A 15956-nucleotide genomic window follows, 5' to 3' on the forward strand; every position below is an offset into this window, starting at 1 on the left:
CTGAAAACAAAAAAAGTTAGTGTCTCCACAAAAACACTGGGTGCATTACTGTCAGCTGGGAGATGACCTGGAGAGAAGTGATGATGTAGCAGACTGGTTTACATATTAAAGGGGAAAGCATTTGGGCTTGCAGAAGGTGGTCAGAGGAAACCTGAGTATTCAGAGGTTTGTTATAAACCACGTATGATTGAAGTTAATGAGCAACAAATGGAATGTGGACTAATAAAACCAGATCAGAGATCTAAACCATATCATTTTTGTTCCATACAGAATAAGAATTTTCGGTAACACTTTATTTGAAGGGGGTTGAATAAGACTGACATGACACTTTCATAAACATGACATAACACCTGTCATGAACATGAACAAGCCTTCATGAATATTTATGACTGTTGTCATAAAGTGTCATTCGGTAAATTATGACACTTTTAATACAAAGTTGACATTATTCAAAATGTCTTTATGACAACTTGACATTAACCAATAAATCATTACTGTTTAAACTTTACCTTTAATAACATAAAGTTACCTAATTTTTAAAGTGAAATCAGTAATACTTTTATAACAAATTTATATCAAGTTGTCATAACAAAGACATTTTGAATAATGTCAACTTTGTATTAAAAGTGTCATAATTTACCGAATGATGCTTTATGACAACAGTCATAAATATACATGAAGGCTTATTCATGTTCATGACAGGTGTTTATGACAGTGTCATGTCAGTCTTATTCAACCCCCTTCAAATAAAGTGTTACCGAATTTTCTTTCTTCCTATTCATCAGCTCCATAAATAACACACTTTTCAGTAGAGAGTATTCATACAGTGCTCAGGAAAAGTTAAGGGTTATTCAGCTTTCAGGCGAAATTTCAGGATGAAGACTTTACAGCAGGGGTGCCCAAAGTCGGTCCTGGACGGCCGGCATCCTGCATATTTTATTCTCTCCCTGGTTTACCCCACCTGGATCCAACGATGGCTCATTAGAGGCCTAAGAGGAACACTGACATACTGAAAAGGTTAATACTACCACCAGGGAGGGAACTAAAACACGCAGGATGCCGGCCCTCGAGGACAAACTTTGGGCACCCCTGCTTTACAGGTAAACCTGATGTGACCTATTTTTTGAATGCACTCACAAATTAGCAATACTTTTGCACAACTCACCGTTCTGAATACAACCAAGATACCGAACATTTAAAAGGGGCAGTATTATGTATTTTCCAGGTACACAGTGACATTTTATAGCATAACCAATTAACTATGTTATCTCCAGTTGTTATAAAAATGCTGCATATCAAATATGACAGAAATTTGACTTCGTACTTTAGTGTCTTGAAATTGGGCCTCTGTCTCTTTAAGAAGCTGCTTGTCATGATGTGGTGAGGTTGTGGTAGTGAGGGAGGATGCAGATACCCAGATGAGAGGTGATGAAGATGAGTTTAATGAGTAGTAGCCCAGAACAGTCCAGTTCAGGCAGCATAGCAGAAAACTAGCAACAGGTAAATACCGGTAGCAACTGCAAATACAAGACTGACGGCGAGAGCTGAGTAGACACAGGACTTCACAGTGCGACTGTGTGCAACTACTGGCAAACGACAAGGACAAAGACAACAGGTGGGCTTAAATACACAGAAGGTAATCAGGGAACCAGACACAGCTGGGAACAATCAACAGGGAGGACAGGACAGAGACTCACTGGGAAACAGGACTAAACAGAAAATCTCAAAATAACTACACAGAAAAACACGGATCACAACACTGCTACTCTTTCTGAACAGGGGTGCGGTAAAGGGGGGGAAATGATGACAATTCTAGGAGCTCTGACCAACAGGGGACCCTCCACAATTTAATTATTTATTTTTTGTTCATAGAAATAAAATAAAAAATTGGGGCCCTATCAATTACAAATATTACAAATATTGTGCTAATTATCAATATTGAACCAAAGAAAGCAAGGGAGATGCAAGCCTTTAAACTTGTGGTGCTTTTTATGGGTCAAATAGACTCAAAAAATTATAAAAGTAGCTGCGAGGGGGGGGGATGAGAGGCCAAAACACATATTTTGTCAGGGGGCCCAAGATTTGTGGCAACGCCCCTGTTTCTGAAGCTCTGCCTTCAGGAAGTCATCACAACATGGCTCCTCTAATAACCCTTTAAAGAGGCAGCAGAATTTGAATTTGATATTTTTAATGAGACGAAGCAAATACGAGGCTGGCGACTCGTTAATGATGACACACAGCTTGCAAATAAGTGTGAATAAAATGTATTAGTGTTGACGCTAAGGCAGCGCTAGGAGTAATTACAACGATGTCATTCGTGCTTTTGAAGCTAATAGAAAGTCTGTCTCACTCAACAAGCTGTAAATAAACTTAGAGAAGATTTGTGAAGCGAGCAGACAGACATCAGAGTTATGCATGTCGATTTAAACCAGTATTGTGCTTGCCCTGACCTGTTGATCACGAGAAATTCTTTCAGATTAGTACCTGGAAAAGCAGAAGACAGTTCTAACTGTGTGAGTTTTCTTCAGCATTTGGGAATGTGTCCAAAGGCAGAAGCCCTGAGGTTGTGTGTGGGTGGTGATAAAAGACAGAAAGCTATCTGAACACATCACCCACGGCTGTTTTTTTTTCTCTGTCATTTCCTACATTATGCAATCAGCTGATTAAATTTGAAGCAACCGTCTTACTGTGAAGACATATGCAACATGGATAATAATGAATCCATTGTTCACAATACATGCTAATTTAGGAGGGTAATGCTTTCTATACTCTTGCAACTGTTCACGGTGTAATGTGTCACCTTCAGCTGCTGCACCAACTTGGCACCCATCTCACCCCTGTCGCACCTCTGTGCACCGCACGTAGATCTCTGCATTTAGCTTGACCCGGAGCCTGGTGTGAATTCACAGCCTGATTCACACAAAATCAGGCTCCTCTGAGTCAGTGAGTTCTAAGAAGACTTTCAGTTATGCCTTTGCCTTCAGGCCTCAACAGAAAGTTGGATTTCACTTCTGAAGTGGCAAGTCAGAAGCTCCTGCGAATCAGTGAGTGAGTCAAGTCAGGAATTTTGGCAAAGATGTCTGTATTGTTCAGTCTCTTGAAATTCCTCTGAAGCTGTTTTCTTGTCAGACAGTTTTCTTGGTTGTGCCTTATGTTTCTATTAAACAGAAGATAAAGCATTTCATCTTTAAGCTGCGCCCGACTTCACCTCAGCATGGCATTTTCCAAAGGCAGGAGGAGGGATTATGAGACAGACATCTATCTATCGACGGATATCATTTTGAACCATCTGTAAATAAACAAGGGAATTTTCTTTTCCATCCGGGGTTTCTGTTGCAGTCGTAGACAAAACGTTAAATTACAGAGCATGATACCTGCTTGTTAACTCCACTTTGTGGCAGTTACAACAGATAAATGCAGGTCTACCTGAGAGTTGCTCAGTTGTACTGCAGCTGATGTAATTTCCCATGAAAGAGTACTGATGTATGACACTGTCAGGATAAATTATTAAGAATGTTGGGTTTTTTTGCCTGTTTGAATTCCTTCATATGGTATTTCCAAACAACTTTTAAAAAGGTGTCTATCACACACTCTAATCTAAGTTATGATTTTTTTTTTTTGCAGTTGCAGGTTGGTACTTACAGTTATATTTCATAAATTAAAATATACCTCCTAGAAATATATGTATCTTTTAGCAGGAATTAAAGATGCTTTTCTTTAAAATTTCTGTTTTTAAAAGAGTTTTTTATTGGTCTGATGTAATATGTTAATTTTAAATGTCATGTTGTCATGAAATGTAAGCAAAAATTCACCTTAATTAACAGAAATAAAGGCTTTCAAACATCCATTTGAGTATAATTTATCTATGTAATTTATTTCACTCAGCAATAAAGTTTCTGAATTAATTGGGCATTTCAATAATATTCTACTTATGGACTGGGTCTGTATAACCAGGAAGTGCAAATCAACTTTGATTCTTCCATATGTGCAACGCTGAGGTCAGACACTGTTGTAGGACCAGGTGATCCTACTCCCAGTTTCCTCTTTTATTCATCCTACAGGTGATTTATTAGCATCGCTGTGCATGAATGTGTTCATTCTCAGGTTGTCCAGGCCAAATTGAATCAGGAGTAAATGGGAGAGTTACAGTTTTTCAGGAACGGATATTTAATAAACAAATGAGTCAAACATTTTCGCTCAACGCTAGCTTGTTTAGCTCATCTGTGTCTCTTTGTGTGTGTGTGTGTGTGTGTGTGTGTGTGTGTGTGTGTGTGTGTGTGTGTGTGTGTGTGTGTGTGTGTGTGAAGGCATCGATTTAAGAAAAGAAAAGGAAAAAAAACAGGCATTTTCAACGTCATCTTTCAGTGTCTGCCAGGTGTTCAGTATCATTGTGTGTTTTGGACTGTAGCACAAACGTCTCAGTGACACAATAAAAACTCATGCCAATTCTCATCTGTGGTGGTGCAACACTAACAAGAGGGTTAGAAGTGACTTCATTTTCCAACGCAGTCTAAATGATCTGCTTTTAACTTTTCATCCCCCCAAATCCCTGAATTTATATCCAATTGTGCAAAAAGAAAAGCCGATAGTACTTGTGTTTCTGCTGCCAATCAGATGGTAATTTTAATTGATTCATTTAAAATGACAAATTTTAATATTGCAAACAGGGTAAAGAGTAAATTTAGGGATGATGCTAATTAGATACACCAGTCCATGAAGGAATATGTCAGAGTCATTGTACCGTTTGATGACAAATATATTAACACGTTATAATATACATACCTATAATCGATATTGTCACCTTCTTTAAAAATATGTGGCCTAAAGTATTTTCTTCCAAAAGTGATTTTGGCAAAAAAAAAAAAAAGAAAAGAAAAAAATCACCATCTCTTTCTTTCCAAGATATGCTTTAGGCAAGAAATATTTATTTTTGAGGGGGCAAAAAATGACTTGGGCTATTATTTTGGGAAGGTGACGATATGGTAATTGGTAAGCATCTCGTCATTTTTTTCTCTAGAATGTACACACTTTAAACATCATCCTCTTCTTTTAGCAGCTGTGGATGCAAAAATCCACAGGAGTGAAACTCTTAACTCCCCCCGGCTCCCAGAAAAATAAAAACGAGGTAAATCATTCATTCTCCAGAACAACATCCTCCTCCTGCTGCTCTCTTTAAAGGCTGTTTTTGTTGGCTCTGCCCTCAACTGAAACATCTCCCTCATCAGGTTGGGTGAGTTTCTGCTGCCGCTCTTCTAATTAAAACGCATAACTGAAAAATAAAATAAAATAAAATACATAGCTACTCTTTGATCCCACCAGCATGGCAGAGGGTCTCACATTCTTTCTCCTGAAAGTGGCTTAGGGTGCTCCTTTATATACGGTCAGGTTTGACCTTTGACCTGAATAATAAGCAGCATTCTCCACATCCCAACCTTCTCTTTCTCTCTCACTCTCTTATCTCTCACTATCTATATCTCTCTCTCTCCCTCCCCGTCCGTTTATCTTTGTTTTGTTCCACTCACTGGAATTACATGTCGGAGTCATTCACTCATTCCAGTGCGGTGAGTACGCTTAATACTTTCTCTGTTTTATTTGCTTTTATTTGCTTCTGCTCTTATTCACTTTCGGTGTTGCTGTCGCTAATTTGTACAGTTTATACACACGCTCCATTTTAATAACTTGTGTATTCACTAGCTGTCATTTATTGCACAACAAGAATCCAGTAGGTGTGATCTGGTGTTTTAATGCTCCACAAATGATCCATTCCAGCAGGTTTAAGAGCTGACATCATATTAATTATGCAGTTTAAGTTTGTCAGCGTTTTCTTTTTATCTTATTATTGGCGTCAGCTGTTTTTAACTTCTCCTCAAACACCCACAGTTTTAGCCAAAAGTGCAGTAATTGCATTCTTCCTATTTAGACCTCTCTGTTTACTTAGTGTATGTTTTAAGAGAAAGCATCTCCATGCATTGATCTGTTATGACAACTGTCTTTTATGTAAGGATAGATGCAACAAAGTTGGATTTTTATGATGGAAGAGTGGAAATTCCCACATAAACCATAAACCCCTGCCATAAACCTAATTGGTGTTAATGATAGCTGGAGGTATTTGCTATGAGTGTCTTTGGGGAGTTTATGTGCTTTTCTGAGCGATAAATCTAAGTGAAATGTTTAGCTAGGTCACATAAACATCACTCCTGCAACAATATCTTAGCAAGCATCATAAAAGGAAAACTTTTAAGAGCAAAGGGATTATGTGTGACGTATGGAGGTCACAGCAGCTGATAAAAATCAAAGATGAACTTAACACAAAGCAGTGCCGTGTGTGAAAATGTAACCAACATGTGTGTGTAAGGTAGCAGTCTGAAGCCCTTTTTCTGTTTTGGATCTTTAATGACATACAGATAAAAAAAATTGTTTACTGTTGAGCAAGTAAAGTCAAATATATATAATTTAGCAGTTTTAATTTAATGACTTTTGTGTCACATCGGTAGCTTGAATTTGCCAGTTTGGGCAAAAAGTTTGAACACCACTGATGTAGAGGAAAGAAACCATATCGTTTCATGCAATATTGGGATGAAACCAGGTGGTGGCTGCATCATGCTGTGGGAATTTGTTTCTTCCGCTGGGAGGGGTGGAGTCGATTGGAAGATTTTTGGGTTCGATCCAGGGCAAAGCTGGATGAAAACCTCCCAGAGACTGCAAATGACTTGGGTTAAAATGGTCCAGTCAAAGTCCAGATCAAAATCCAGTTAAAAATCATTGGAAAGCATAAATATTGTTGTTTATAGATATTCTCCAGCCAGTCTTACTTAAATTGAAGTATTTCACTGAAAGGAGAGAGGAGACATTTCAGACTCTAGGACTGACCACTTCAGACTTGCAGCTGTAACCGAACCAAAAGTTAACTGTATAATAAATGGCAATACTTTGAAAAAGTTTTCTTTTTTTTCAATCTAGTTTATTCAACAATAACGCACTCCTTTGTGATTTTCTATTAGAAAAAGAAAAAAAAAATGACACTAAAATATGTTGTGGTCTGTGTTCAGGACATGATACAATGTACAAAAGGTCCAGAGTGTAAAAAATATCCAAAGTATTCAAATCAAGTTGTGATGAAGATCGACTTTCATTTCCTTGAAAAAGCGAGCCACTTTGAAAACTGGAAGAATGACTCCAAGAGGAAGTTAAGAGGATACAAAAACTAAGAGTCATTATTCTGTTTTCTTTTGTTGCTGCTGTAAATCTTTGCCAAACTCTGAATCAGGCTTTGAGAGGGAACATTTTTTAAATGTTTGGTCAGATGCCAACCAGCTGCCAGGACTTGTCTGTCTTTCTGACGGCTCCTCTGCGACCTCTGCACCACGACAGGACTTCGAACTTTTAGTTTAATTTTTACCCCCAAAGTAATGATATGCCAGCAGATTAAAACTTGATGTAATGAAGGCTAAGGTTCAGAGAGAGTGATTTCTGAAATAGTTGATAAGTTTGTCTTTAGATGTGCTGCATGTATAGATTTGTTGCAAACACCTTTTGAGTGGCTGAAACTTACGGTCACATTTAAGTACACAAAATCTAACCAAGTATTTTTGTCTAGTTTCTAGTGCAAATATCTTTTTACACTTAAAATAAGACAAAACTAACTTCTAACTAACATTTGAGCTTGTTTTAAGTTAATAATTCTGTAATATTGATTTAAGAAGTACTAGTTCCACTGGCAGATCATTTCACTTATAACAGGAAAAAAAGTCTTATAAGAGAAAAAAATCTGCCAGTGGAACTAGTACTTTTTCATCATTATTAAGGAATTATTGACTTAAAAAGGTTACTTTTAAGTTAGTTTTGTCTTATTTTAAGTGTGCTAAATTATTTGCACAAGAAGCTAGACAAAAAATACCCAGTAAGATTTTGTGGTTTTGCAGACCATATTAAAACTTAAGCAATAATACCCTTGAATAAAATAAAGAAAGCAGAAAAAACTCAGTATTTAAAACACTGTGATACTTACTATCAAGTTAAACATTCTATTTGTTTTTAATACTGATGTTTTCCCTGGGATAAATCTTTGTATTTTTGCCCTAATAAGTAATTATCAAACAGTTGCCGGAAACATAGCAAGAGGAAACGCAAGTGAAAGAAAATGCATCGTTTGATTTTCATATCTGTTTCATGGTTCATATTAAATTTCTTCTTCTTCGGAAAATCCAACTGAAGGAAATTAAAAGTGTTCAGAGGGGCCAAATTGGTAAAAGTTGTTCCTTGCTAACATGTCTTTCGAATTTGGACATAATGTTGTCCCATCCCTTGATCAATGTGTTACAATTGTGTGGAAAGATGAGCACAGAGAAAACTTTACAGACCCCTAAAAGATCTACTTCCTTAGATCACTTGTTGGCATTCGGTACAGTCTGTCTTTTTTGAAGCACTAGCTAAATGATGTAGCTTTTAGCTACTCTTATTTGACTGGTTAAAATATTACATTTGCCTTCTACTACCTTAAATTTTGCACTTTAAACCAACAAACCAAGCAGTATTAACAAGATGATCTGTGGTTTCTGCTAGTCAAATGAAAAACTTTTAAACTTTTGAAAAAATATAAATTTTAGCTAGTTAGCTTAGCTTCCAATCAACTGTTTTTAAGCTCACATTAAAAAGAGTCATTATGAAGAACGTTCATCGTCTTTCAATATTAAGAGTTCTAAAAGTCAGAGTATAAGACTAAATTGGTCTTTATCACACTGTAAAATTATTCAAATTAAACTGGAAAACACAACAGATTTCTCCTTGGCATTAGCCTATCAAGCAACAGTAAGACCTGGAGAGTATTTCCAACAAATTGGAAATACAAAAATAAATCTGCTTAATGGAAACAGGGCAAATTCTGAAAAAATAAAGAACTCACATTTTTGCACTAGGATGAAGTGGTCTTTTGGCTGCATCAAAATGTTTTTTTTATTATTATTTATTACATAAGCAATCTTATTTATGTGTGATTTTAACTACATTTCTTGTTTAATGGAAACACCACAATTGTGAACTTGTGTTTTTTCAACATTTTTATGCCAATATGTCCTGTTTTCTCCAGTCGTTCAAGGCAAAGGCATTCAAAGATGTCCTCCCTTTGGATAAGTTTGAGTCTGTTGTATCTCCTACAAGACAGCGTTTCATCAGATGCAGGTAATATGCTTTATTTTATTTCTGATACTTGAAGAGTTTAACAAGAATAGCTAATCAAAATGTAATAATAATAATAATAATAATAATAATAATAATAATAATAATAATAGAATTAATGCATTCTCTCATTTTGCTATTTGTCTTTGTTTAGTGGTGTCGCTGACTTGCCCAGAGACAAAACCAGTCCAAACCGGTGCAACAGTTACAGTAAACTGTTCAATAAAATGGAAAACTAACCAGAGCTGTACCGTTACAAATTCCTTTATTCACACAAATGGCACCATCACTACATGTGGAATTACCTCAGGAATGTACAGTTGTGGCTGGGATAACTCCAATGTGAACCTGACGATCGTTGAAGTAAAAGAGGACAATATCACAGTTGAGATTCACTCTAACTGTGGTTTGGCTTCTGATCTTATCCAGGTGCATGTCGACGGTGAGTTACTTTCGGCATCTAAAAGTGTTTTCTGTTCAGACATGAGAGCAAATTGTATTAAAATATGTATTCACTTTTCTTTTCAGATATTCTACTCACAACACCAAAGTCACCACTTGAGATCAACCAAGAAAAAGAGGCCCAGCCCTATCTGATTCCCAGCATACTGGGTGTTTTTGCAATCATTGTTGTTGTGACCATTGTGTTTATTATTAAATATTGTACAAGGAAATCACAGCAGAATGACACAACACAAGGATGCTCAGAAATCCTTTTGAAATCTCCATAAGAAATGAAAGAGAGTTTTCGTCCTTTCATTCTTACAGAACTCTTTTGGACGGACATTGGTCAGATGGTGGCACGTTCACTGATCTGAAACCGGGACTATTAACTCTTTGTGAGTCAATTAATAAAGCTGCTGCTGGTGGCAGCTTTGTGTACATGTATTGTGTACATATCTGTGTGTACAGGCTCTTTATCCATAGAGTGATTGAGTGCTGCCTTGCTGCTATGACCAAATTTAACACGGTTAAGTGTTAATGTTTTGTATATGCATACTGCATTTGTTGTAAATGAAAGATATTCCTCATTATACTGTTTTTATTATGAATTAATCTACTACTTCCTTTCAACAAGGGCCATTTACCGTCTTGAGACACACATTCATTTATTCAGTTTTCTTAAGGTGATTCACACTAATGACCCACATTAAAATCTAAATCTATTCACGTTTGATAGCTACTTTCACATGGCATAGTTGACTTATATCAATTTATGGTGTACATTGAAATCCCATTACATTAACCTTTTCTGGAGGATGTAGAGATCAGTTGGGAGGGGAGTACCACCTGGCACTTTCCTTGATACCAAAGAAATATGAAGTTTGCAATAATGACCAAACATCAGTTTGCATCCAGTTTCTATGGTAACCAGTGTTGGGTAGGTTAGATTAAATAATTAACTGGTTCCCAGAAGAAATGACCAAAATTCAAGTATATCAGTGGAGACATTTAATTAATTACATTTGTTTATTTTTGGGGTCTGTTATAGGCGAGGGGGGCACTTCTACAGTAACTTCTACAGTTCTGCAATGATATGTAGAGATGGGAGCTTCGATTAGACTAAAAACTTCAGGATGTATTTTTATCAACGAGACATTCACACGTCTTGAAAAGACTTATTTATCTTGAAGAAGCCAGTTTGGGATAACTCACATTAATGATGGCTGGGAGGATGCAAATCATTAGACTTTCTTTTTTACAACACATCTATTCAATGTAAAACTGTATTCAATCAATTCTGCTTCCATAGTGTTTTTGTGCATGACATCATGACGAGGTCTGATAAAAGAACAAGAGCTAATTCGTGTTGGAGCTGTGAACTCCGATCAAAATGTTGAACTGTGAACATGAATCAGTTCATTTTAACCTGAGGGAACTTCATTCAGAACCAGACCTTTAGAAGGATGAACTGGGAATAAACTCAGCACAACAATGACACAAATACCATTTATTTCAGCGGTCTGAGTATGACATCATTCCACGTCTAAGTCAAGGAAGCATTGGGATTTGCTAACAGTTAGCATTGGGATTGTGTATTGCTTACTAATATGCAATACACACCAATATCAATGTATTTCTGTTTTTTTTTTATTAAATGAAACACTAGTGTTGTTACTTTGTGTAAACATCACTAAAGTTATTGTGTCTATGATGAATTTGTAAAAAAAAAATTGAAATGTAAATAAACAGTTTTGATAACTTTTGCTATCCAGCAGCCATATTGTTTTTTTTTTTTTTTTTTTTTTGAGCAGTTTCCAAAGTAAGAAATCGAACTTGGTTGACATATTTTTACAAGTGCCATAGAAATCCCCCTATGAATTCTCCTTAATCGATTTTCACTCGTTTTCCAGTTTTTAACAAGAAAAGTTTGAAGTGATTCCCAGAAAGAGCTTGATTCCCTCCAATCTGTGTCAGACTGATGAGCTGAGAGGAACTTAAGATAACAACAACAGAGAGCTAATCTGATCATCTCACTACTCCCAACTTCATTTTGTTTCATTTTTATCTCAGAGGTTTATATTTTGAGGTTTATATATTCATTGATTAACTTTAAAACAAAACCACATCAGCTGATACAAATACCTCCCTCATAAAAGTAGTGCATCTCTTTTGATTTGGTTGCTAAGGCAACAGAAATGTGCTAAGCTAAATTGTACTCAAGTGGTTTTGAAATTCAAGTACTCTCTTTATTTTCCATATTTCTCCATCTTCAAGTAAGTCAATCATTCAAAGACAATCGGCACATCTGTTGCAAAGCTGAAAATTAGTTTCGCAAACAAAACGTCACCCAGCAGCAGTATGATTTATGAAGGCACAAGTCAGGGCAGGTATGATGTGGCATCCAAGATGAGGTGTGACATCCTCACGCATCGTTATGCAGCAAAAGCAAATTTTTACGAGCTTTATTGCATCTAAACTTAGCATTGTCACTCCTTTGGATTTACAAAGGCGGTTGGTCCCAATCAGGACATTTAAACGTCAGAGAAAAATGCAAAACTAGTCACTTTACATAAATACTAGAGTTAACCGCAACAACATTCAAGATTTAAATTTGTAAGCATTAAATTATTTTCTAAAATGCCGTGTTAGTTTTATGCCAGATGTAACAAGAGTTGTACATCTTTCAGGATGCTTCACCAATCAGTTGCGTTTACCTCTGACCCAATGGGTGTCATTTCCTATTGTTGGCTCATGACCCCTGACCTCAACTTAACATTTAGAAAGTGTTCTTGGTTGTTTTTTCACCTCATATGTACATAAAGCAGAAGCAGAACCCACCTGGAGGGACTTTATAATTATCTCTAGTAGACATTACAGCGGAAACAAGTGCATACCAAAAGTTTCCACTGTAGGAAACAGCTTGGTCATTCAGACGTACGTGGATGTAGTAAAAAGGAAAGCAAAAGCAAAAAGAAAGAAAAAAAACCCTAAGCAGGGCAGAACAAGGAAAAGAAACAAGCGAAAAAACAATAATTATCATGATCTGGCGATGAACAAATGAATACAAGCAGGTAGCAATTTGTAAATGAGGCCAGGCGTGACAAAGCTGCATGAAGTTATCAAGAAAGACAAGTTTTACCAAAGCCTTTGCATTCTGACGCAAGATGTAGAGCAGCTAGAATAAACTGGAATGACACATGATAAATGTAATTGTGACACAACTCAGACAGCACCAGTTAAACGTACATAAAGATGAAACAAACCAGAACATAAAACTGCAGATGTTGGCATGCTAACAGGCCGCTAAGGCATAACAAGCTAATTTCTCAATATATAGTGAGATTTGATGCTAAAAGAAGACGCATATATAATTCATTACCTTCAGGAAGGAAGTGCCATTCCCTTTACAGATCTAGAAGACACGTATCCAACCAGAGACCTGTTCTACTGGAGCTCTCTTCGGGTCAAAGGTCATCTTCACTTTAGGCCCAAAAGTGCTGAGGATGGGGAGTTGTATGGAAATAAATATTCTGTGCGATCTTCTGCTTTTTACTTATTAACAGCACAGTAAAACATCATCAGTGTAATTTATTTTGACTCTATGGTGTGTTGATATTTTCTGGTCTGATGGATGTGGCTTACAACACAATTTGACCCGATGCAGTCTTTCTCAGCTGTGTAATGTGACGCTTCTATAAGTACAGCTCTGATTGGTTTATCAGTCCCTGATGATGACTCCTCCTCCTGAACCACTGAGAGCTGTGATTGGTTCAGGGAGAGGAGACTGAGCAAGCCCATCAATGGACTTGGCTCAACTGGTCACCCTGTTGGATTCAGTGGCCACAAACAGTTTTGTTTGCATCTTAAAGGTGCGGTAGGTTTAGTGTGATTTCCAGGCACACAGTGTCCTTTTATACCACAATCAAATGACTATGTTACCTTTAGTTGGTACAAAAATGTTGTATAAATCAGATATGATCTAAAAGACATTTGACTTGGTAATTTAACGTCCTGAAATTAGAAATTGGGCCTCTGTTATTTGTGACATTACAAGCAAAGGGGTTTTGAGACAGGTTTTTCAGACACCAAAAAGACATTTCATTTATTGCCAAAAACTAGCTGGGTGTTTTTTTTTTTAAGTCCTTGTGCTGTTTTTGAAGAACTATAAACTCAAATGGAAGTACGAAAACACGCAAAATTTTTATTTTGTATAATAGGTCCCCTTTAAATAGTTGTAACACGTTTAATCCCACTGGTAACAATTGTTGGCAGACATTTTTTTCTAACTTCTGGAAGCTCTAAAAGAATTGCTTTGACTTTTGGCAGCTAATTGAAGTTTTAAAAATAAAACAATAGAGTGTCTACTCTAAGCAATATCAAGTTCATGCATCTAGTGTGAAAAGTCACATGACCAGACCTGTTTACTTGGAAGTATACTGATGTAAACTGATGTGATGCTGGAGGTAAACATCAGTCACAAACCTGTACAAGAGGAAGTCATTAAAATATTTAAATAAACAAATATGAATAAAATATTTTGTACAAATGTTCTTTCAAGTGTCTTCTGATACTGATATGTAAAGAAAATTGTATCCCTTCATTCATCTTTGGATCATAAGAAAAGTGAATGTTAAGCGTGGCAACAATTGTTGCCCCTGGCAGAATACATAGACATCACTCTGCTATGTGTCAATTGTTTTCCTGTTTATTCTCTAAGCCTTTCTGTTCACACACAGCTTATGCTCAGATGTTTTAGATCAGTGTTTCTCAACCCCAGACCTCACCGCATCCCTTCCCTGCTCTGCATGTTTTAGATGTACCTCTATTCCAGAACAGCTGATTCAAATGACTGAATGACCACCAAGTACTGCAGAAACCCAGAGATACAATTCATGTGTGTGGCAGAAGGGAAATACATAAAACGTGCAGGACAGGGGGGCGGTGAGGATCAGGGTTGAGAAACACTGTTTTAGATCTTCTAGACATGAAGGAACCTCAAAATGATGTCTAATACATCACTGTCATTCCAAGAGTTGAACTCTTCCCAACCCCACCACCACACCAGGGAACAAGAGACACAGGTGGGAGTGTGTTAACTAAATTAACACACAGAAAACCAAAACCTCACAGTATCGTCTAGCGGTATTAAAAGTTAACACAGAAGAAAATAGCATGGAATGTATTAACAGCAAAAGCATCATCTGGCTTATTGTCTTTGTTTCCAAAAGAACAGCAATGTTCAAAAATAATGCGTAGTGCAAGAAATGAAATGAAATGACAACATATAGAACAACTTGAGGAAACTGAATAAAAATAAAATTGTGCAAAAACAGACAAAACTAAAACAACAAAATATTAAGGAAATACAATTACTGTTTCAGCAGTTGCCCCTATGTTGACCTAATCCTGTTGTCAATTGGTTGCTAATGTTGATTTGTAAAATCTTCTCAAAGATTTTGAGAATTTGTGAGAAAATAATGAGCAGAAAAAGCAATGAACTGCATCTATAATTCTTGAATAAGTCGGTGAGTTCCACCTTGACTTTTGCCCTGCAGACTAGTGATAGTCTGTATCACTATTCTGCAGGGATACATGGTGATAGTGAAAACTTCAACCATCGTGCCTTTTGGAGTAGGAAAAGTTCTCCTTAAAAGGCAGCGGTCCTCTGATTTTCTTTTAACTTACCAGTTAGATAAGTATGAGTTGCAGACACAGAGGAAACAGCAGGTACAGAGGATTGGAGTCCCAGACTTGGCTCTGTGGAGGATGGAGATGGAAGGAATACATTAACACATATTCATGACATACTTTGATTAAATTAATAGATAAAAACTAAATATATAATAGGTGAGTGTTTCTCTCACATGATGCATTAGCTGAGCCTAAGAATGTGGACTGGTGTTCTGACTCCAAACAATTTTGTCAGTGCTCCTAGAGAAGTTTCACGTAACTTATAAGTCTATGTAAAAATAATGTTTGTAAATTATCATGCTCACAGCAAACAATATAGCTCCAACTATTGCATAGTAGCTCATCGATATATCAAGGTAGTTAGCCTGATGAAAAAGCATTTTGCTAGCAAGCCATACATTGAGAAGTTTTAATTAGCAAAATCGTCCCTATGAAGACAAAACATAAAAAAAAAATGTATGAGGTCAACCACGAGAATCAACTCATTTAAATCTAAAACTCCGTTTCACACAAATACAAAGAGGCTAGCATAAATTTTTGGCTGGTTAAATGAACAGTACATGATCGATATCAAGCTATTTTCCATTAGCAGCTACACAAATCTTTTTTGATAAACATTACATTACCAAGAGACATGCAAATATACC

General features: G+C 36.6%; 1 long non-coding RNA gene across 1 annotated transcript; it reads left to right on the forward strand.

The window, feature by feature from the left end:
- Window positions 1–1391: 1391 nt before the first annotated feature.
- Window positions 1392–11387, forward strand: LOC106935290 (uncharacterized). Its single transcript, XR_001421868.1, has 5 exons — window positions 1392–1615; window positions 5057–5561; window positions 9086–9177; window positions 9329–9616; window positions 9703–11387. It is a non-coding gene; the product is annotated as an uncharacterized LOC106935290 (long non-coding RNA).
- Window positions 11388–15956: the final 4569 nt, after the last annotated feature.

The sequence above is a fragment of the Poecilia latipinna genome, unplaced genomic scaffold (assembly GCF_001443285.1).
Source record: "Poecilia latipinna isolate Pla-1442-1.1 unplaced genomic scaffold, P_latipinna-1.0 Scaffold1943, whole genome shotgun sequence".
Taxonomy (NCBI): Eukaryota; Metazoa; Chordata; class Actinopteri; order Cyprinodontiformes; family Poeciliidae; genus Poecilia; species Poecilia latipinna.